The 24243-nt window shown below is 41.9% G+C and overlaps 1 long non-coding RNA gene across 1 annotated transcript in view; it reads right to left on the bottom strand.

Moving 5' to 3' along the window:
• LOC120756658 (uncharacterized) overlaps positions 1-12251 on the bottom strand; it is a 35331-nt gene extending 23080 nt beyond the window's left edge. Inside the window, exons 1-2 of the long non-coding RNA XR_005702199.2 lie at positions 12126-12251; positions 11858-11913 (exon numbers count right to left, since the gene is read on the bottom strand). This is a non-coding gene — a long non-coding RNA (uncharacterized LOC120756658). The remainder of the gene's footprint in view (positions 1-11857; positions 11914-12125) is intronic.
• Positions 12252-24243: the final 11992 nt, after the last annotated feature.

Raw genomic sequence — 24243 nt, 5'->3', positions numbered from 1 at the left:
CAGAAAACTAAGGGAGAGTAGTCAGAAAGTACAAATCGAGAAGCAGTTTTATAGCAACCTCCTTGCCAAATCTTTCACTTCTCCTTAAGTCTTTAGGCACTGGATTGTGTTTTCATCTATTTTATGATGCACTGTGGAACAGACCTAGCTTATTTAAGGAAAATGGGGACAGAAGCTGATTTTAGTCTAAGAACAGTCATTAATGACTAAAAATACTCTAGGAAAAGTTAAAAACAAGCCAAAGGTTAAAATCAAACAAACAAAAATCATGAGATTATCTGAAAGTACAGATCAGCAAGTGCTTGCCAGTGGTGAAATGTTTACAGGAGATCCATTGAAATGACAACATTTCTAGCAGCTTTTGTTTTTTCCACTTACTGACCAGGATTTGCAAATAAATTAATTTAAAGTTATATAAAAACTACATACATATATGAGTACGTGTATAAAAACAAAGTAAGAAGGACCCTTAGCAAGACCCTTATTATGAGATGAGCAATAAGCAACAACAAAAAGATCCTCTTCCCCACCCTTTTGGTACTGCTTGTTTTAGTTAGATCCTAAAAGACTGTGAACCTGTCAAAAGACAAGTATTTTGGGCAGACATTTGAATTGTCTATCTATAATAAGAATGCACTCAAACAACAGAACTGGTATTCTGCTAAGTGCATGTAAATTCCCATGAGGACTCAGCCCTTGTTCATGGTAAATACAGGAACACCTTCCTCTGTGCTAGAATTGTTACCCTGGTTTTTCTGAGTTTTTTTATAGCCTTTTGAATTTTCATAAAATGGAGTCAGATCTTTTTAGTTAGTGTACAATATTAGAAGCAGTCCTACCTTTTTCCCACATATGTAACAAAACCAAATCCTTTGTTTTTCATTCTCTGTCCTTTGTTTGCATATTTCTAACCTGAAAACAATTGTAACTGACAGTTGGTTTAGCCACTTGGCTGAAAGGTGAAAAACCCCAGAAGCCAATCTTCTGCTAGACCCACAAATGTATAAAAAGTAAGAAATAAACAAAGAGGCTCTCTCTCCGCCTGGACTCAGCCTTGAGCCGGATCGGAGGAACCTCTGCGCTGGAAAATCTCTCTCCGTGTGACTGCTTTGCGAATCGCGGTAATACTAGAATCAAACTACCTTAGGAATGGTTAAGGGTGTCCACATGGCAAATTATTTGTCTTACTTCAGAGTAACTTTCCCACCTGGGCTTCACTATGTTTATTCTTCTTTGTGTGAGTGGTTTCAGTGGGGTCTGAAAAGAGAACTGGAATGAAAAACTGTTTTATTTTATTGCTTGAGAATCATTTAGATTTTGCTAGAGCAATTTTCCCCTTAAATACGACAAAGTTATTTTCTAAGCATGGCAGCTACTCCTTTCCTTATTTGTGTTGCCTTGGAAACACAGGCAAAGATTAATTTTCTTAAGCAGGCCACTGAGTTCCTCCCGTCCATACTTCCACTGTATCACAGCTGCAAGAATTATGCTCCAGTGAAAGCTTGCCTCAGTGTCACTCAACTACTCAATCAACTACTCGGTAGCTGTAGGTGCTACTGGTAGGATTCTTACCTTCCTATGCTTCATCCTTGCCTGGAATATTAGAACAGAAAAAATGAGCAATATACGCATCCAAATCTTCACAAATTTGGGGAAAAGAATGCAGCTGAAAGAATTCAGCTGCTTGATCCAGCCAGCATTTGCTTTTCCATTTGCCTTTTGCACCGTCTTCTCCTTCCTCTAAATAATACTATGAACATGAAAAATAGTACAATCCAACACTTAAGATTAAATGCCACAGATTTTCATGCTAAGTTGACTGAATTGGACACTGAATCTGACCCAGCACAAGGAAACAATTTGGGTATGACACTGACTGTATTTCTCTTTGCAACAGAAAGAGTGAAAGGCCTGAAAAAGGCCGTTATTTCTAGTTTCTCAAGTAGGTGCGAACAAAAGACTCTTGTACGTTACCAGGTCAGCAAACATGACTGAGCAACAGTATTACCGCGATTCACAAAGCAGTCACACGGAGAGAGAGGTTTCGCAGGGCAGAGGTTCCTCCGTTCCGACTCAAGCTGAGTCTGGGCGGAGAGAGCCTCCTTGTTTATTTCTTACTTTATATACATTTTTGGGTCTGGCCGAACATCGGCTTCTTGGAGTTCTCACCCCTCAGCTGAATGGTCAAACCAGCTGTCAGGTACAATTGTTTCCAGGTTAGAAATATGCAAACAAAGGACAGAGAATGAAAAACAAAGGATTTGTTTATGTTACATGTGTGAGAAAAAGGTAGAAAACTGCTCTTAATATTGTGCAGTAACTAAAGCTCTGACTCCATTTTTATGAAAATTCAAAAGGCTATAAAAAACTCAGGAAAACCAGGGTAACATAACAGCATTTCAGAACCCTGATATCCATTGTCTGGCTACTGACAGTGGGCCTGCATAGGATTCCCAAGTTGTCTGCTTGGTGCAGGAGGGCGACAGAGAAAAACTTCTGCGAATAAGATGAGCATCTACATAAAACGTCAGAACAACATCAGCATTTGTTCCTCCTCAGCCCTAGCACACTCAAGCCAGCAGGCTTAAACAAAAATTTGCACTGAATATTTCCCAAAGGTCACATCTTTAGTTTCATAGTGCTCGCAGCAAAGAATTGCCAAATGTGTTCATTGTATGCTCACAGTAAATACTGGGGACCAAAGAGATAAAAAGGCTCTAGGAAGATGACTGAGATTTAGCCCCTAAGGGGCCACAGAACACGTGGGGTGCATGAATCAAAATACAAACGCTTTGCTACTGATTTAGGGAGAGTAATGTATAGATGAGCACTTATACCAACACCTGTGGGCAACCTATGTCTGATCAGGGACGCCTGCAAGAATGAAGAGAAGCAAGGCAAACAAACAAACCCCACTGCAAATCTAGGCCTATAATCTTGTAAAATGCAGGTTTAAGCCCATCAGTGGAGCTCAGGAAGTTCTAAGTCAGCTTGCTATTTAAGCAGAGACAGCATTCCAAGGAAAGGTTTATCCATGTTAATCATTTCTCATGGAATCACAGACAATTTAGTAGGAAATAACAATGCTAAAGATACCTGTGTGTTCACTCATTGCTCACCAGTCTTGTATCTTAAGAGCCTTTAAGCAGGGACTCTAAGGGAAGTAAGGCAACTGGGAAGTTGTTTAATCTGTCACTAAGAAATACTAATTTATCAATAGATAAAAAAAATGAACATCACCGTGAGATTATTAAATGGAATCAGTGATTCTGTGATTTTTAAAACATATTGAACGCTATGATTCTTGTGGGTCCCTTCCCAGGGATGCTCAGGATATTCTGAGATTCTGTGATTCTAAAATCCCTATATTAATGTACTATTCATTTAATGGTGAGTGGTGTTTAACTGTAATGGACACAGGGAAACAGTGCTGCATTTTGGGCAAATAGGACTTCAATCATCCAAGGGAGTGTTTTATGAATGGTATTAGGTACTTAGGGAATTAATCTACTCCAGGTCACTGTTCATCCCCTGGGCACGCCCCGTGCTCTGTACCAGCTCCCAATATAGTTCCTGACGTGACAGGATCTCCAAGCCCCACAACACCCCAGGGAACAGGGACACGGAAAATACCAGCGTGTTTTTATTGATTTAGAGTCAGCAGTGGCAAACCATCATCGACAGCTGGAGATAAATGTAACCTACATCTGGTGAGGGACACATCGGAAAAACAGAAGTGGGGCAACAAAAGGCCAATCTCAATTAGCTTTTATTGACCCTGTTGCATAAGCAGGCCAGACAGCAACCTCAGTGCAGAGGTCTAGATGCATTTTTTCCCTCCTGTTGTTTTCCAGAAGATCCAAGGATATTCCATCCTAACTACGTGTGGAGCAGAGCAGGAGCCAATCTTAACATATTTGAACATAGAGCAGCCCAGAAAGTAGCTGAATAACAGTCTGGCCAAAGGGTTGAGCAACTTCTGGGGAAAAATAACAACTACATACTCGCAAGTTAATCTCAGGAGAAAAGCTTTCATCAGTTCCACAATATTTTAAAATGCAAATTCTATTTTTACCATGCATTCCTTTACTATGCTGACTGCAGCGAGAGTCCACCACCAATTCTGCTGACAATAAAAATCGCATTTCCAAACAGTTCTGGGTGCTATAGGAGGTATTTTGTTTCAGAAAAGACTTGAAAAAAAAGGTTTTAAAAAGCACTGAGAAGAGGCTGAAATTCAGAGAATTACAGAATCCTGGAATTATGGAGTGGTTTGGGTTGGAAGGAACCATCTCATTCCACCCTCTGCTATGGGCAGGGACACCTTCCACTAGCCCAGCTTGATCCAAGCCCCATCCAGCCTGGCCTTGGACACTTCCAGGGATCCAGGGGGAGCCACAACTTCTCTGGTCAACCTATGCCAGGGCCTCCCCGCCCTCCTAGGGAAGAATTCCTTCCCAATATCCCACCTAACCCTGCCTCCTGGCAGTAGGAAGATATTTCCCCTTGTCCTGGCATTCCAGGCCTTTGCCCCAAGTTCCTTTCCAGCTCTCCTGGAGCCCCTCTAGGTACTAGAAGGCTGCTAATTAAAATACTCCTAATTAAAAATGGCCCAAGAGGAGATGCAAACAATGATTGGATGCTAAACTTACTATCTGAGGAACAAGCTTCATGACCAGCACAGAGACACCGTCAATTAATTTTATCTAGCAAGGCAATGCTCATTGATTGAAATTCATGCCAAACTGTCATTGAGACCCTCATCTGGCCAGATGTTCATGAAAAGCCAAGGGGGAAGGGGCAATGGTATTTACTGTTCTAAATAGTCTCTGTAACAGATATTAAATAATAAATCTTAACATGGAGGCCAGCAAGTAGAGCTGGGAAGAGTCACTGCAGCTGCCTTACAGACATTTTTGTTCCATATCTGGAGAGAGCAGCACCTTTCATCTTGTCCACAAGTTCTTTGAGGAAACTGAATTTTGCTTTTTGATTTTTTTTTAAAGCATTCTTTTCCTGACCTTCCCCTCATATTTCACAGTGTTTTCACCCTGCTGGTAGGAGGTGCCTTTCTGCTGACGTCCATTCTGACTCAGCCAGCCCTGACTATGTTTCAGCTCTGTCACAAAGCTTGAGGTGAGGCATGTCAAGTGTGCTGCAGCCTTTCCCAAGGAGAAACAGCCGTCCCTAATGGGCATTTTAAAGGGCACCTCTTTCTCCAGCCTGGCAAGGAATACTCCTTGAAGCAAAGCTTTAAAACAAAGATAGATTTTAGCCACATGACTATGGAAAATAAACGTATTTAGTAAACACTCCTCACTGCTCTGAATGTGTTAAACATGCCAACCGGCCTTTAATGGAGACGTGGCACTGTCAGAACATTGCCTCAGACAAAAGCTGGCCAATTCTAATTCCTTAATCATCTTAACTGAGATACTTTAAGCCAGAAGCACTGAGGGGTTTTTGGCAATATTAGAATTTCCAGATAATTACAATAATGGGTACTTGGAAATCAAATACAGACTCACACTACATAGGAAGGAATTCTAGAGCCTGATTCTGATGTACCATTAAAATTTACTCTGGTAATAGCTCTTTAATGCTACTGACTGCCTGTACAACTGTAAATTACTCACACAAAGGACAAGGTCAGAGTTTGAATCAATTTCATGACCAGCCATAAGAACATCACTTGTACGTAGCAGGCAGGTGATGTTTTGGCTCTCCAAAGTGCCTGACATACACATTAGATAAAAAATACCATCCTCTTTTAAGCAGTAGGAGCATTGTCCATCATATATACAAGTATAGGAAACAAATGCAACAGTAGAACCAAAGTTTACCCCAACTTGAAGCACCACAGACAAGGCACAGTTCAGTCCCACCCTCTGCAAACCAAGCATTTTAACTGTGCCCTCTGACAAATACGGACAAGTTTAGGCCAACAGGAGTAGGAAAAGTCACAATTTTCCTAGTTTTAGGTCCCATTATCAGGAAACAAAATCATATAATTATTGCCACTGAATCTTAGGTCCTGATTCTAATGCAGAAAGAAAGGTAAAACCTCAAAAAGGAAAACTGGGATGGGAGAAGGGAATTCAGTATTGGATATCTGTGATCATCTAACTCTGGAAGACACAGCTTTCCCAAATAAGAGCAACTATAGAAACTAAAAGGCAGAGTAAGTAAGTAAAAAGAGGGGGTTCCTCACAAGTACTGTGGTCATTGTGCAGCCACTTGCACATTGGGAAATGTCTTCCTGGCTACCCCCGCTGCACAAACCCCAGGAGGATACTGGGAAGAACTCTGTGGAACTTCCAGAGATCCTTACAGAATTTTCCTTTTTCCAGTATGCATTTCAGAAAAAAGTTGCAGTAAGATTTATACTTTTACATCCAGTGCAGCAAGACACCAAATTAAGCTGTGCATGAGCTTGTGCATTGTTACAGCCAAACAGGAAGTGAGATTTGCTCCACACATTTTCTGCTGTGTGCATTAGAGGGGTTCATTAAGAGCCCATTTAAAAGCACATCACTTTCCATTAAACTCCTTCATTCTCACAGGAGCTCAATTGTTTCATCCTTATTAAATTCTTGAGAACTTGTCCATGAGAGTATTCTAACAGAGGCTAACAAACTGTGAAGATTTCAAAGATATTCTAAGCATTAGATATTTACATCCTTAAGAACACTCTGCTCCAGACAGTGAAATTAATTCAGGCTGGCTTGCCCTAAATTTTTTTTCCAGCTCCCCAAGGTATTTTGCCACTAGGTTAACAATATCAAGCTGGTAAAACACAAAGTGCCACAAGATTTGTAGACCAATCCATAAATTGCATCTAGAATAAAAGTTCATGGAATTAGATCTTTTTAAATAAAGAAATTATTATAATTCAAAGAATAAAGTGGAAAAAAAGAGTAATGTTCTTTCCACGCAGTAAGTCCACATATGTAATTGGTTTTTTTCCTCAACAAAATATCTTTGGAAATTATTGTTTGACTACTTTTGTCAGGTACAGGTAGGGCTGGAAAAGATTATAAAAAAGAACACTCATACTCAAAATTGGATCAGCTTCACCCAGCATTTGCTATTCAAAGCCCACAGAAGGGTGCCACAACATCAAATACATTTTAAACTTGCTCCTTTTTCACTAGGAAGAGCCTATCAAAACTCTTTGTCAGTGAGAGCTTCTCCTGGAGCAGGAGCAGCAGTCCTGGAGCCACCATTGCTGCTGCAAGGATCAACAGGGTGTTGGTTCCATTTCTGTGAGACATGGGTATTCTGAGGTTCTTACTGCACTTCTGACTCTCCAGCTGCTGCCTGGCCTCATAACAGGAATAACAGACCTTTCTTTCCAGACCTCTGTGGTGAAAACATGGCAGTTGCACATAAAATCTGCTGCAAACTCATTTTATTATGAAATGCACTACAGATTCCATAGACAGGGAAAAAAAGGTAGTATCTTTGCCCTTGCCACAGTTTTTTTTGTCCTTGAAAATTTAAGTTTTCTTCTTTAGTCTCCTTCTCCTTAAGCAACAGAATTCTCATGCTTTTCTTCACAGAAGGGGTTGTAAAACATGGGCACGGGCTGCCCAGGGCAGTGGTGGAGTCCCCATCCCTGGAGGTGTTCAAAACCCACGTAGATGAGGCACCTGGGGTCAAGGTTTAGTGGTGGACGTGGTGGTGGTGCTGGGCTGATGGTTGGACTTGGTGACCTTAAAGGTCTTTTCCACCCTTAACGATTCCCTGATGCCTCAGACACCTTATTTTCCACATCCCTGGTAACTCCCCCCACTCAGATGGGGACTGCTGGCATCAGTCCGCCTCCATCTCATTCTTTCAAGGCACATTTCAATCACTGGAAACTAAACAACACCCCTGACTGAAGGCCTTGCCAAAGGCAAAAGCTCCTTCCCTGAGACCACTTAGAAAGATTTTGCTATGGGAAAAAGAGACCCAGACCTTGGGTTAGTGAAGCTGAAGTAATTGCGGTCAATTCTATAGTGAGAGAATGATTAAAAAAAAAAAAATAAATAAAAGGAAATGCTAATACTTCTTTTCAGCTGCAGATTTCGATGATTAGTTGTAAGTGTAGGAAGATGTTTTCACTACTTGAAGGTACCTCGTTGATTTTGCATTACAAAGCATATGGAAGTGCGGATGTTCACATATTGTGTTACACAACTATGACTGGAGTGACCCCAAACTGTCACAAGAAGACATTTAACCCTCATTTCAGGTCAAATGTAAAAAAGATATTCAGATGCCTAAAGATGCATATTCAAATCACTCTAATGATTAAAGCTAATTAAATTCAGCATGCATATACAAGTATGATCTTGTAAATAGTTGTAATGAAAATAGTGTTCATTAGTTCGGGAATTATTATATCAACATTTTGAACAGCTTCAGGAAAACAGGCACAGCAAGAACTAGGATTAGATGAAGATTTCCCTAAAATCATCAGCTCAGTGGTTGGCAGCATCAAAAAGCAGTGTCTCAGGAGTTGTTGAAAAAGCAATACAGCATGAAACAGGCAAGAAGATGATAGCATTGCATAGATCCATGGATCTTTCATACTGAGTACTCTGGGAAGTTTTGGTGAAACACAAAACATGCAAAGTGGAAAAGGGTTTAAAAAGAGCAAAGACAATGATGAAATGTATGGACCGAGTTCCATATGGGGATTGACTGAGTGGAAATCCTGCAGCGCAGGAAAGGTTTGACTTACAGGGGATATTTTTGAAGGTTATGTATTCTTGAATAGCCTGGAGGAGGTGAGTGAAAAGCAACTGTCCCTCTCATGCACCAGTTCTCGTGCTGGAAGAGGAAGGGAAGTTAGCAGAAGTCAGGTTCTGAACAAACCAAGGCTGTTTTCAAAGCACTTGTTCAGCTCTTTCAAAGTACTCTAAATTTTGTGCAGTTACAACATCTTTTGGTAAAGAGTTGTACATGTCTGCCACAGGCTACAACAATCTGTCTCCCTTTGTGTTTTGGCTGTGGAGTTTTGCCCAATCAAATCTCACATGGATGTTGTTCTGCACTTTTTAGTCCTTACCATTTGCTGCATTTTCCATTTTCAATAATCCAATAGCTTATATGAACTCCCAAAGCAAATGGACAAATGCTTAGCAAGAGCTGCAGTTGGAATTTTAGAAGTTACAAATCCCATCAGCCCTGCCTAAAAAAAATGGCTGGGAGATCACATGGGATTAGTCAGAGAGAAGAAAGGGAGAGGGAAAGGTATGATACACACCCTGTTTTTACTTTTTTCTTGGCATCCATCCCCTTCTGGCCATTGTCAGAGTCAAAGGAGGGGCCAACTGGGTCCCAGTCAGCATGTGTGTTCCTATGTTGGCTAAAATCAGAGTGAAATTTAAAAAACAAAATAATTTAATGGGATTTTATCCAGTAAACAACTAAACAGTATTTGTTGTTCTGCCTTGAGCTGTTATTTTTGGAGCACCATTAACTGGGAATTAATTAGTAGTAATTGGTAAACCCTTACTGTGAATCTTGCTGTAGAGTTCATGGTTTATCAAGATGTTTTGTGAAGATGCATTCTCATGATTCAGATGTGAGAATAATGTTTTCCTTCAGGACTCCTGCAGGCTCCCTGCCATGACTCAGTGCTGTTATTTATTCTCCACATTAAGGGCACAGCTGCTTTGTGAGAACAAGTGACCAGAGTGATGGATTCTCATCACAACCAAAAGCAGAGGGGATGGATGGCTTCAACCTCTCACACAGTTTTAATGCTATCACATAAACTAGCCATAAACTGAGCTGAAAGACACAAACAAGTCACTCCAGATTTTGGAGTAAGTCCAATATTCTGACACACAGATGTTGTGAAAACATTTTACTCCTTATCTTTGATAGGGCAGATGCCAAAAACCTGTGATTTTGTGTTGTAAAAAGCTGATAAGCACACACAGATGCTTCCTGCTTGATACTGTAGGGTTCAGTAGAGCCCTCAGTGTCAGCAGACACTGGCAAACAAACTCTTTTATCTTTGTTGGTATTTTGAGTCCTTTGATCCTCTTATTTCAAATCTGGATCCAAAAAATTCCCAATTTATCTTTATTTTAGGCTCCTGAGAGAAAAAACAACCCTTTTAAACCCAAGAAACTCCTGAGGAGTGATGAAACTGTGTACATTGAAAACATTTTTCAATCCCAGCAGCATTCTGAGGGCACATCTGGGCTCAAGAACAGGACTACTCTTTCTAAAGAGAGGGTTCTCTATTGTATCAGTAACAGGCTCAAAGCCTGTTGACCCTTTTTACCTCCTTCCCTGTACAGAAAAGGTTCACTTCAACCACCAGGCAAGCCATGAGGCCTCCCTGTTCACATTTACTCTGCGATTTACACACCAAAAATATCCACCTTCAAAAGAGGTGCGCTAACCGGTGCTTTGGTGTTTTTCTATCAGGAACCCAGATAAAAGAAATCAGTGCTTATATTTGCAAAGCCATTTGCTACATCAGATTACAGGCCAACATGCTGCATTTATAAATTCCTTTGCTTGGCAATATTTGGGGAGCAGCAGGAAGAAAACTTTCAGTAGACAAACAAGCTTTGTGTAATCAGGAAGTTGGTAAACCCTGCTGTGGAACAGCAGCATAAACTGCGTAACACTTTTACATTTCATGACTGACAAACAAAAGAGAAATCCTAGATTTAAAAAGGGAACAACTATCAGATCAAAGTGAATGAAAAACGCATTTCCTGCCTGCCCTTTGGAAGTTCCCTGCCTGTGAGCCTGCAGACACAGCCACCGGCGATCATCCACGGCCAGCCAGGTGCCACTATGGACCAGACAATGGCAGCACCTCAGAAAACAGAGTAATTAAAATTTTACAAGGCTTCTTAGATCCCTGTATTCATAAGGAGACTAAAAGAACTGAACCAAGCCTTAAACCCATCAGCAGCAAGACCTTATTTTGAGTATAAACATCAGCAAGTGACATCACGGAGGAGAGACTTCACCTCCAATCCAATTTACATTGTCTGATCTGCTCCAGAGACAAACTCTCTTAATTCCTGCAGGGGTAACCTTGGAACAGTTTCCCAGGCTGCTCAGCTTGCCTTTGTGGGCCAGGCCAGCTCTGCTAGCCCTGGAGCTGTGACACTGACCTTAGCTGGGCATTTGGGTCACTCCTGGTTGGCCTCGGTGATGCCACCCCCAGGAGCCCCACAGCACCTGTCCCACAGGAGGGGAGGAGCTGCAAAGCCTCTGTGAAGAGCGCCCAGCATTGAAGCTGGAGAACAACATAGGCTGGCAACAGAACAGCCCTTAGCAGGAAAATACATTGGTTTCATGACTAGTCTTTTTTTTTCTTTTCTTTCTTTTTTTTTTTTTTTTTTTTTTGTTTTTTTTCCCCCAAGTGTCACATGCTATTATAGAAATGTAAAATCAGCTTAAATCTGATTTTTTTTCCTAAGCTGCAAATGCAATATTTCCCTACCCTATTTATTCAAACCGCTCTAATCAAAACTGTCGCTTGCTGTGGTCAGACACTTAGGAAACGTTCCCAAAAGTCTGTGGAAATGTTTATTTTTTCTTTGCCTCCTCGGGACAGTATTTCCTTTTAGCCCTGTCATACTGCTCTTTCCACCAGATGGTTTGCTGGTTCCTATTCTAGCTAAGAGGGATTTAACCAACTTGAATTAATCCTTACAGTTGTCATCGACTAAGTGTTAATGCTTTGACACTGCTCTAATCCCTAGGGATTTCTTTTCCCTCTGCCCCCGCCCTGCCGTGTGGAGAAGGAGGGAGGGAGGAGGGCACTCGGGATGTTGAGCTGACAGAACAACCCCGTGCTCCAGTTCAGCACCAAGGTTACAGCACTCACCTGGATAATCCGTCCCGGGACATTCCTACGGGGAGTCAACGACCGCCAAGGAGCTTCTATTACCGCAGGAAAACCCAGTCATTTCAGTGATTATGTGTGAAACACGAGCACACGTACACATGTACGATTTGGCTCGCCGCTCTTTAGCTTCCTCGGGGTATTTTGTGTTTTCCACATTGCCCATTAAAAAAAAAAAAAAAAAAAAAAATCCGCTTTAATGTATTCCCTGTTTTCTGTAAAGTAGAATCTGATATAAAGCAGCTTTCACCTTGTGTGGATGTCTCCTTGTAGAGTCCATCTCTCCAGCTGCACTGCTGAGCTCATGAACCCAGCGCACCTGCCTGCCCTCTGCGCACTAGGAACACCTCCTGGAATCTGGGTCATTAGCATATCGCTAATCTCCATTAAGTCATTATTAGGCGCACACCCGAGTCCCGCTGACCTTTTCACCCAGCTGCACCACCGACAGACCGGCACCTTCCCCTTCCCACCGGTGGTCCCTCAGGAAAGCGTGGGCTACTGGGGGCTCGCAGGAGGTACAGGGATCACCTGGCAGGCATTTACCATCCTGGGAGAGATGGTAACGTGTGTCACCTGTTTAGCAACAGAAGCAAGTATTCAGGGGGAAAATGAATTCAATTAGAAGGCAAGAAGCCTCCTTGCTACTGATGGAGCTCCTCTATGACAAACCTTGCCTCCAGCAAACATCCGAGCTCCTTCTGCCGGGCGACAGACAGCAATCTGGGAAGCAGCCATTGGAAGCTGGGTGGTTATTGAGGGGCTGCTGTTCCCGCTTCCGTGCAGGAAAGCTACATAAGAAATGATTTGGACTATTGCAGCAGAAACTAGAGGGGTGATTTTAAACCACGAAGCACCACGTCTGTTTAATTGTGACAAAACACACAGTCAGCCTGCCACCCCTAGATTTGAAGGCAGCTGTATTTGAATTCTGTTAAAAAAATGCTTTGATTGAGAGGCTTATAAATTTTCTCATCAGCAACCAGACAGCCCTAGACATGCTACCTTCAGTAAACTAAACACGAAGTAATTCAGCAGAACTTAGACCATGATCTCACATTCATTGAGCTTAATAACCATTCCCAAGTATGAAATTAATACCTTTAGATGTTTGCAGGAAAATGGTTTAAAATAAACATTTCCAGGTAGTGAATGAACAATTTCAAAAGAAAATAGAAGCCTTCTCTGGTTATGGCTGGGATCCCAAAGAGGCCATTCATAGTTCCAATTTTATCTTTTCTGTCAGCTGGTTTTCTACTTTTTGCATTAGCATTTTAAGGAGCATAACCAAAGTGTTCTTACAATAGAAGTGTATATATATTCTGTTTTATTCTACTTTTCTGCAGTGCTTTCAAGAAGCAGCAAAGGATTTTTTTCTTCAGCTTTTCTAAGCTTATTCTTCAAGCAGCAACAGGGTGTGCAGGAGTTCTACCCAAAAATGAAGCAAGAGGAAACATGTTGGTCTAATGGAAACCTTAGCAAGGCTGCAGCTGACATGACCAGCCTCCAGTGTTAGAGTTTGAGTTATATTTGTATTTCTCTGTGTTTATAATTTCCAAAGTGCTTTCCTATCCCTCCACATGTTTATACACTATGTGCATTCCCTTTTGTTCTGTATGCCCAACTGTACCTGGACCACTTTTCTTCCCCACTGCACACCTGGGCTCTGGCCTCACAATCCTTCCACAGAGAAGATGAACAAACACAACTTTTCAATCCACTTCTGTGAATTATGGTTCCAGAATTTATATCTCACATTAATTTTAAGCAAACTCTTGAACAGGGATGCTGGGAGATAAAATTATATGGAAAATGCAATTAGAAATGGGGGGAAGGTTTAGTGTGCTGGGACAGCTTTTAGTATCCATTTTCACGCTACACCAAAGCTTGTGTACTTCTAATTGATTTTTTTTCCTCCTGTTTCTCTGTTCCACATAATGATAGAAACACGGAATTATAGACAGGTTTGGGCTGGAAGAGGCCTTAAAGCTCATTTCTTTCCACTCCCCTGCCATGGGCAGGGACACCTTCCACTAGCCCAGCTTGCTCCAAGCCCCATCCAACCTGGTCTTGGACACTTCCAGGGATCCAGGGGCAGCCACAGCTTCTCTGGGCACCCTGTGCCCACGTCCCACCATAACACAGAATTATTTATATTACTAAATATCTGTTATAATATATGCAAATATCTACAAAAAGTGCAAGGGTCCCAGCACAGCGAAGCAGGGCTGATGACTGAGGTTAGTGTCTCAGGAGGCCCAGTTTGAGCTGATTCACAGCACTGTGGGACGTCTGCGGTGTCTGCATGAGGCACAGAAATCGTGAGTCACCACCACTGCCCTTCCTCTCATCCTACTGATCCCTGTTTCCTAAAACCGAAAGTATAAATTGAAGCGTTAAAGGGAAAATTGGGGTTTCAGTCTGCCCTCCAATTTACACACACACAGAGTCCCCACTGTCCTGGGGACAGCAGTGGCACTGCAGCACTGCCTGTCCTCACCTATCTGCAGCAAGGACCTGGTTGGACTCAAGCTGCTGCAGACTGATGCCATGAAGGGAATCATGTCCCCGGTACCAGGGCAGCCAGGCAAAGGATTCCCACTTTGGATCAGTTTAAAAACACTGAAATTTTGCTTGGACAAACACACAGGGCCGTGTGGGGATATGAGTTTCACAGACTTTCACTGTCCTTCCTGCCACTGAATTCCCTGTGTCCATTAAATACTGTAAGACTCTAAATAAAAACTGAACAGTAGCAAATAATCACATTGTAAATAATCACAAGAATTGGTGCTCCAAAGTTATCATTTCTACATTAAACCCTTTTTAGAGTTCCTCAGCCAGCCAAAAAATTCACAGGTAAATGAAAATGTGCGGTTATCCTATATCCCACTGCAGAAAACCAGCTCGAGTCTTGGTGACAATAGTTGTGTCTGATAAAAGTGTTGAATTACTGATTGATTTATGGGGATCTAATATTTAGGATTTCTGCAAAGTGGTGATGGGAAGACCTCTCCTTTAGGAGGATTATCCTTTTCTAAAAATGACCCATCTCCTCAGGCTGAGTTCCTGACCCTTGTTCCTCTCTGCTGTGCTCCAGAGATTGAGCAGATTTATTTTGATTATGTGTAATACTTTTACTTGCTTTCAAAGTTATGGCCATGATTCTTATCCCCTAAAGACAGTTAATGAAAAAAATCCATTCATGGCAGCACTATTTTGCATGATGTCAGTGATTACATCTGCTCTTACTCAGGACAACATCTTGTGCAAACCTGTGCCCCACAATTAGTAAGACAGTACTCCTGGTCAAAAAAAAAAAAAAAAAAAGGGGAGGCAGCAATTGTTTTAATCACATCCTTCAGTGAATTTAAGCCCTGACATGTACACCTGCTCATGCTAAATACCTCTGGTTATTGTCTCTTGGTCAGTTTAAATATGGATGTCTATTACTCTTACCGAGCACAAAGCTCTGAGTAGAACGTGTAGCAACAAAAATTCTTGGTCGTGTTGTGACCTGTAATGACCGCCATACTTTCCACCAGTCTGTTTAATGTTTGCTTTGATGACTGTTTTCCCCTCTGCTCACCAGTTCGAACAGCGGGGGAGTTCCCCTGGCGCAGGGGTGCACGTGGTCCGCACACGCCTGTCTTCCAGGGAGAGGCAAGGACAGGGACAAAGCAGCACACAGCAGGCTTGTTCCACAGAGAAAAGCTATTCCCTGGCTGCAGCCTCCCCACCAAGCAGCCTCTGACAGAAGGGAGGAGGAAAGGCTTCACAGAGCAGCTCCCTTCCCTGCAGAGATGATGGGGATAAAGAAGCAGCAGCAGAGCTGTTCTTGCACTGCGGGGACTTAGAGCCTGTTCCTCTCAGTCCTCTCAGCTGGACCTCGTAAATGGAAGTTCTGGAGAAGACAGGGGACAGCTGATGTCTTCTCCACTAAACCCACCAGCCTGACCTTTACATACTGTTTTAATTGATGCTAGCAGAAAGGAAACGGGAATTCTGCACTTGATATAATAAGCCCCTGTCTGGAAAATCCCTGTGCCTGGAGTAGCTGGCAGAGCCCCAGGGCAGCCCAGCAAACCAACTCCTTCTGCTTAAAAAATTCCAGTGGACTCAGCCAATACTGTTTGATTCAAACTCGTCCCCAGACTTCTGTCCTTTCTCACCCCACAAGGTTTCAAAGTCTCACAGCCCCAGGGTCTGTTTGGGCTGGCAAGTCCCAGGTGGCTCCGGACTAACCAGCTACTCAGAACTACCTAGAGCCCTTTTTAGAGTCTCCAGAAAAAAAAAAAAAAAAAAAAAAAAAAAAAAAAAAAAAAATCCCAGGTAAATTAAAATGTATGGTTATTCTATAGCCTACTGCAGGGACTGCTGGAGAAATGCAAATTTATTCTGGTGAAATGTGCTGTGATTAAACCGTGCCAGGTTCCTTGTTCTGTCAAGTTAACAACAGGCCTTTCCATCCATGGCTTTATTGCAGGAATTCAGAGCTCTGCTTTCAAAGGAAATAGCTTTAGGCTGCATCACATGTTCTACCTCCATATGGGGAATAGCTATAAAACTCTTTTTTTCAACATATCCAGGAAAACTGAGTTGCTGTCAAGGCTGACATAACAGTCTGCTTTATCTCCTCAGTGGATGAGCAGATTAAAATAGCCTTTTCCTCACAGAATGCTAACACAGTTCTGCTTCTTTTTATAAGCCCATGGATTTATTGCAAATCTACTGATAAAAGCTACAATAACTTATGCAGACTACTTGGGTATTTTTTCCTCTTTAGAAAATCTGAATATACTAGTATTTTTTTTCATTTTAGATATTTTTTAAAGTTGCTTTAGGAAGACAACTTTATTTCAGTGCATTTCCTAATTTGGCAAGAACCTCAGAAAGCAGACATGAACCAAACAATGCTAATTCATGTCTTTGGGCTGGCTCTGTGAGCTTGGAAGGGACCTTGAAGGTAACCTCATTCCACCCCTTTTATCACACCTTCCACCAGAGCAGGTGAAATTAAATATATGCCTTAACTTATCAACCATCTAGCAATATTGTGGATAGGTGAATTCCAGCTTTGCTGGCAGTGGTAATGTCTGACCCTGCCTGCTTAGATCTGACCTGGCGGCCAGTTTTTGGGAGGCTGCATTCCACTGCCAGTCACATGCACCCTGCCAGCTCCCAAACACCTTCCTGTCCTTTATGGCTTTGCCTGAAGCGTTAGGAATTCTTCCTTTTAGAGACATGTTCTGTATACTGTTCGTAGCTGATGGTATGCCAGACCCCTTCTCCTCACCTATTTCCAGTTCTCCAAACAAACATTTATGCAAATCTTATTTAGTAGCCTGAAAATGACCTTAAAGGTGTTTTCCAGCCTAAATGAGTATATGAAAAAAAAAAAAAAAAAAAAAAGAAAGCAAAAAAGCAAAACTGATTTAGTGTAAGCAGCAGTTTTTTGTATACTTCTGAACTTCTTTCTCTCTGCTGTAGTTACTGGCAGGTCCCAACTACTTGTGCATTCAAGTTCAAGACCTGATGTAATTCTGACAACAACAGACCACACCTTTTTAAGGCTTCTAAGAAAGGTGTGGTTAGACAGTTTCTAAGTTGTGGTAACTATTTGTGTGTCTTGTGCTCAGAGGAATAGGTAAAGGGGTGAAAGGCAGCTGAATTGGGAAGTGCTATTATATAATCCACCCAGCTTGAGCTCCAATTATCCAGTAATGCAGTTATTTTTTTGTTTTCCTAAAGTTCCTAATTTTTTTTTTTTTATGCTGTTAAATCAACATAGGCTTTAAATGTGAGAATTTTCCTCTAACACTTTTCAGCAACTGGTTTCCATTTCCTGGTAATTAGTAAGGCCTAGCCTAGATATGCCAGAGCTATAGGAGAACAAAGAAGAGAGAATCCTTGGATGAAGCCAGAGGGGAGGGAGGACTGGGTTCTGTATTCTAACTCAACAAGCTTGTTCATGGTGCTCCCTTCTTTGCAGTTTCTAAGGGGGATTTAGGGCTCGTTTTTTTTGTTTTTTGTTTTTTTAAATGACTTGATTTTCCCTAAATGCAGACGATGATACACTGATATCCCGTTCACAGGCAGCTATGCTGGCCATCAGCTCTCCACGCTCACAGCAGCTGTAAGCCTGCACAGAAAGCCCAAGGGACCCAGACATGTGAAGCAGATGGAAATCCAGGGGAAGGTGGGGTGGGCAGGGTCAGATTGATACAGTGACACTTGCATCTTCCTTTATTACTCACCCACTGACTGCCTAGAAATCCCTTGTAAATTGGATAATTATACTGCTCTTCAGCTCTGGTGTTTTCATTTTAATGCTCCTATGTCTTGCTCACCTCCATTTACTGAGATGTCACTGTTTTTTTAAGAAGGGAAGTTAAAAAGCTGTCACAGAAACTGAAGATGAGGCACCCAGGAAAGTTCAGGATATTCCCTCCCCGGGAAACATGAAGCAGAACAAAAATGAAGAACAGATCTTGCAGCACAGTTTGTATTTCCCATTATTATTATTTGCACTCTCTGCATGTCGGATATTTCAAGGGAAAATAAACAGCTCTGAAACCTCTCTTCATTGCTCCTGAAGGGGCTAGTTGGTCTCATTAGTCAGCCAGACACTCCTACTATTTCCACCTCCTTCCTTTGTTTACCCATGATAGCATGACTGAATACATTTCTCCTTTACCATGTAAGTAGGTGTTATAATTTATGCTTTGTTTTCTTAAATAACCTCCTACAACAGACTCCTTCCTCTTCAAAATACAATCTCCACTGCACTAGTATTTTTTCACAGGCACCAGCTGAGGTACCACTCACATTGTCACTGCTGTAGCCCCTGAAGTCTAATCCAAATACAAAAAGGATGTGGACCTGTTGGAATGAGTCCAAAGGAGACCACAAAGTTGATCCCAGGGTTGGAGCTCCTCTGCTGTGGAGCTAGGCTGGGAGAACTGGGGGAGTTCACCTGAAGAAGAGGAGGCTCCAGGGAAAACCTACAGGCCCTTTGAGAGCATAAAGAGGCTCCAAGAGAGCTGGAGAGGGACTTGGGACAGGGGATGTTGGGACAGGACACAGGGAATGGCTTCCCACTGCCAAAGGGCAGGGTTAAATGGGATACTGGGAAGGAATCCTTCCCTAGGAGGGTAGAGAGCCCCTGGCACAGGGTGCCCAAAGAAGCTGTGGCTGCCCCTGGATCCCTGGAAGTGTCCAAGCCAGGCTGGACAGAGCTTGGAGCAACCTGGGTTAGTGGAATTTGTCCCTACCCAGGGCAGGGGACTGGATGGGCTTTGATGTCCCTTCCAACTCACACCATTTTGTGATTCTGTGATTCTGTAAGCGAGGCAGCCTTGCTAAAACTGAGCAGGACTTTCTCAGGACTCAGTGAGAGCTGCCTGTCAGCCAGAACCTTGATGTAAGAAGTAGATTGAGAGGCTGTGGGGAGACAGGAAGAGTTCAGTCTTCAAACTCCTTTAACCCTTGTCCTTTTTACTGAACGTTTTGGGAGAAGAAATCCTTGTCTGTCTGGAAAAGAACAGAAGTCACGTCTATCTGCCAGCCCAAATTGTACGTTTTTTAGCCCATTCCAAACCTGACAGTGCACTGATAAGTTTATAGATGAAAACAATAAAATGCCATCCTTCAAACCAATGATTCTTTACCACTGAATACTACATAGAATTATATCATTGTGTTCTGCACATATCTGCCTACAGCAACTTCAGGATGTAGCACTAATGCTGCTGTGATTCTACTGTTTTACAAGTCAAAATTATAAAAATCTTCATGATACAGTACAAGAATTTCCAAACCAGCTAAAAATTATGGACCTTTGTAGAAGAAAAAAAAGTTATTTCAGAAAAAAAAAAATTACTTCCTTATCAATTACTGCTGAAAAAGCAGAGTAAATAGAGGAGGCCTAGTACACTGTACTCACTTCTCAATCAGGTCTACTATTTCCCAAATAAATGGATAATATTTACATTACAGATTAACTATCCTTGGAGTGAAAAGATTACAAAACCTTGTCACTAGGTAAATATCTTTAAGCTAAATGTTCAAGTTAAATTTCAAACTTCTCCTTTCTCCTTTAATTTCTCCTTTGTCCAGTTCTCTATGTCCTACTGGACAATGTTTTTCTTTTAAATATCTTTCTGAACTGGTTTTGTTCTGGTTCATTATTCCTAAACAATCTCTTGAGGAAGTTCACAGGATAAGGACTTAGCATGTCTTTCCAAATACAAATGCCTCTCTTAAACTGTGCTGTCGTAACAGTCACGAGGTCTCCCAGCCCTGTTAGTGTGCATGTGGTGAGAAACAAGAGAAATATTGTTTCTTACAAGTTTGGAACTTAAAAACAGAAGCACAGCTGATCACAGGCTCTCTTAGTACAATTTCCCCACACAGCCTGCCTAGAAAAGACCTGCTCTGTCACAGGAAAGTGCAGAGATCTGTCAGAAGCAGCTATAAAGTACCTTTAGTTCCCTTCATCTTCAGGTGGAGTCACTTGACCTCCTCAAGAGGCCACTTAATACTCCTTGTGTATAAAATACGCTCAGGTTTACTCAGAGTTTGCTGTCCTGTAACAGCTTGTCTCAGCGCATTCAAGGAATGAAAAAACCAAAAAAGTTGCCATAATAAGGCAGAATCCTTTTCCTCTGATGGAAAGACCTAGCAAGTTTATATTGCTTCATCAATATAAGATAGCCTGGACTCAACTAAAACTTTTGTAACCCAACCTGCTTCCATGGAGTTTGTTTGTCCTGGAATCTGACCGCTTCAGCCTATCACAGATCTGTTTTATCAACATAAAATGCCATTAATAATTAGATACCTCACTCCTCTGACCATGGGAACTAAATGATGTGTACCACATAACATCCTTCTTGCTTCAGAATCTTTTCATCTCTGTGCTAGTTATCTTTTCATCACTGTCATTATAAAAATGGATATGGATTTGAAAATGGGTCATGCAAAAAAAAAAAAAAAAAAATTCCAGAAATAATGCCTCAAGACATAATCAGAACCCTTACATCTTTATATTTCACTGGGTTCAGTGGAGCTGTTGTAACTTAAGTAATTCTTTTCATGGTAGTCAGTGATCAGAAAATAACTTCTGCACACTCAGTAATGCTTCATCACTCATTCTTTACACACTATAGTAGTTTATTTTTCAATTTATACTTACGAGTTTGGTCTCAGGAGGTTAGTGGCACTTTCACATATTCATATAAGCTCTCACTTTCATAAATTTAGTGTCAAGAATAATTGCCATCACCCAAGAGGGATGTAAAGCCTACCAAGATTTTTTTAAAAAATTGAATAACCCTTATCTCACACCAGGGATTTCTCAGTTTTAAGTGTCTCCAATTAATTACTGCTGCCTCATAGATTCATAAGCTATCCAATATTTCCTGCAGAGACGTGGAGGCACATTTCCTTCAGAGAAGCACATCCAGAAAATATCACTCACTCACTAAAGAGAATGGTCCTAACTGACTCTGCTAGCAGCTAATGATTCTTACATCTTCAACAGCTGCAGTCTTGAAAATATTTACAACTTTTTTATCCTCCCTTTTCCCCCCCTTTCTCATGCTCTCATATGAGATCTGTGTATCACTTTTTGAAATGTCCTGGATATCATTTGGAGCTGGGCTGTTCTCATGTGAAATCATTTTAATGAAATTTGAGTAGGAAGCTCTTACTCCATCTACTAAATCTGGTTTGTTTTAGCTTCACCTTTCAAACTGCCCAAATGCATGACGTCTCCCAAAAATTTACAGTGTATATACTATGAGGTGATGCCCAGCTTAGTTTGTGATATGGAGGCTGATCAGTTCCCATAGAAATAAATTTAAAACCTTGTGTTGACTTCGTGAAAACTGAATTTGGCCCTAGAAAAGTGAGACTCTGCTTATATGAACAGAGAGAATAAGGTATTTCTTTCACTGTTTAAAGAGAGAATGAAAAGTCAGGAATCTCTTATTAGAGAGAAGGGGAGAGATAAAAACATAATTCCAGTGAAGTCAGCAGAGATAAACTGATAAAACTGCTTTTAGGTGAAAGCTGATGAATGATGCAAAACCAGAGTAGCTGTTACAGCCTCAGGTTAAAAGCAAGACACAAAACAGAGATGTTTCACACGATAGAGACACTGATGTGATTATGAACATAAGGACATATATTCAGCTCAGCATTTTCATAATTTTCATTTCATACTTGCATTTATGATCTCATCTGGGTTTCGTGCCCTTGATTTCTTAGTCCCTTTCTTAGGGACTCTGTGAGTTGCTCTGGATTGTCCTTGGAGAGAACACATTTCAGCACCTGTGGGACACTGCAGCAGCACCTGGATTTTTTAAACTCATGCTACAGCTTTCATATTTTGCAAAGCGTACTTCAAGCAGGGCTAAAGAGTTCCCTGAAAAACAAGCTTGCCCACCTCAGCCAAGGTTCAGAGCTCTTCCTGTGCTCTGCATAGTCTTTCTGAAGTTTCTGATGTGCTTTGGCTCCCTTGGATCTTCCAGAGGGAAGAACAGCAGCTGAAAAAGCTGAATTAGTCTGTGTGTGACTGGGCATTTTGGGGTTCCTGCAATGAGCTCTGAAACCCTTTCTGGAGGCTTCCACACAGCAGGGACCAGGCTGAAGCTGTTACCACCTGGTGGGTGTGGAGTGAAGGGGCACACACTGCTTCCCTCCTTATCTAAAACTTGGCAGCATTTATCTCTAGTAGGATAATCCCTGTGCATCTATACCAACCCTGGAATAGAGCTTGGCCTTTGGATGTGACCAATCATCATCGATGAAATGCTGAAGTAGTATTTCTAAAAGCTTTAAATTCTTTTATACTTAAAAAAGAGCTGTAAACCTATGCAGAATCTGGATTTTTGGAAAATCATAGAGTGGTTTGTGTTGGAAGGTCATGTCATTCCACCCCCTGCCATGGACAGGGACACCTTCCACTAGCCCAGGTTGCTCCAAGCCCTGTCTAACCCAGCTCTGGACATTTCCAGGGATCCAGGGGCAGCCACAGCTTCCCCAGGCAATCTGTAATTGTGCTTAAAGATGAGTAACTTCCACTACTGAAAATAAAGTTGCTGGGCCTCCAACCAGGTTAAATGCTTTGTCTGTTTAATTGGTTTGGTTTTGCAAGTGAAAAAGCGTATTGGATGTTAAAGCCAGTTGCTTTGTGGCGGGACAGTTCCCATAACTGGGAACTACCAAGAGAGAAAAACGACAACAAAAAAAACAAGTTAATTTCAACTTTGAGGTTCTTCATTAAAACAAAAACTACATTAGACATTAAGCATGGAATATAAGTATTTTAGAAGAAAGGGCAAATGTTAGTGAAGGGCACTGTTAGTAAAGACAGTGAGTAAGGAAAGATAGTTGAGATGGATTTGATTAACATATTAGGAATGACAAAATAACCCAAGCAATGTTCAGTTTCCCAGCATTAAGTAACCTTAATTACTTCCTACTTCTCTAATATGTGTTTGCCACAGGGCACCTATCTACCATGTTGAAGAGTAAATTTATGTATTTATGTAAGTCTCAGTATCAGCACCCTCTTTTAGAAAGCAAAGTTAAGGTCATGCAATGTTCTATATTTACAGTCTACAGCCCACTGGAGCCGGATTCAGTCTCCCACTGAATCCCCAGCCACCAGCCTGGGCCTGGTTAATGTGAGATTTTTCACCCTGGGGAGTGTAATTGCTTCCTGGTCTGTTTGCCACCCACTGAAACAGTGCATTCACCACTTGCTCTAGGTGAGAAAGTGGAGGAAATGAGTACCAAGATTATGATTCAAGGTCTCTACCAGCTTTTACAGCTGTATGTATTTTTATATATGAACTTTTATCTGCATTTTCCAGGGGCAGGTAGTGATAAAATGAGGGATAATTACTTTAAACTGAACAAGGTAGATTTAGATTGGATATTAGGAAGGAATTCTTCCCTCTGAGTTTGGTGAGACCCTTGCACAGGGTGCCCAGAGAAGCTGTGTGTGCCCCTGGATCCCTGGAAGTGTCCCAGCCCAGGATGGACAGGGCTTGGAGCAACCTGGGCTGCTGGAAGGTGTCCCTGCCCATGGCAGGGGTGGGACTGGATGACCTTTAAGGTCCCTTCCCAAGCAAACCATTCTGGGATTCTGTCACATTGCTGGGAAGCTGTGGAGAGCAGCAGTGAAGAGGGAAGATTTGCTGCTGCTCAGCCTTCATCAGCCCAATCTCAGCCAAACCTGAAGCAAGGGCAAAGCGCTCTGAATTCCCCCCTTGCCTACATTTGACAATGATTTTTGTGCCCGTGGATGTTGTGTGTGGAGGAGCCAAGGGCTGCACTGGTGCTCCCCAGATGTGCTG

Source organism: Hirundo rustica, chromosome 9 (genome assembly GCF_015227805.2).
Source record: "Hirundo rustica isolate bHirRus1 chromosome 9, bHirRus1.pri.v3, whole genome shotgun sequence".
In the NCBI taxonomy this organism is placed as follows: domain Eukaryota; kingdom Metazoa; phylum Chordata; class Aves; order Passeriformes; family Hirundinidae; genus Hirundo; species Hirundo rustica.
Note: the sequence above shows the minus strand (reverse complement) of the source record. Positions and strands in the feature narration are given on the sequence as shown.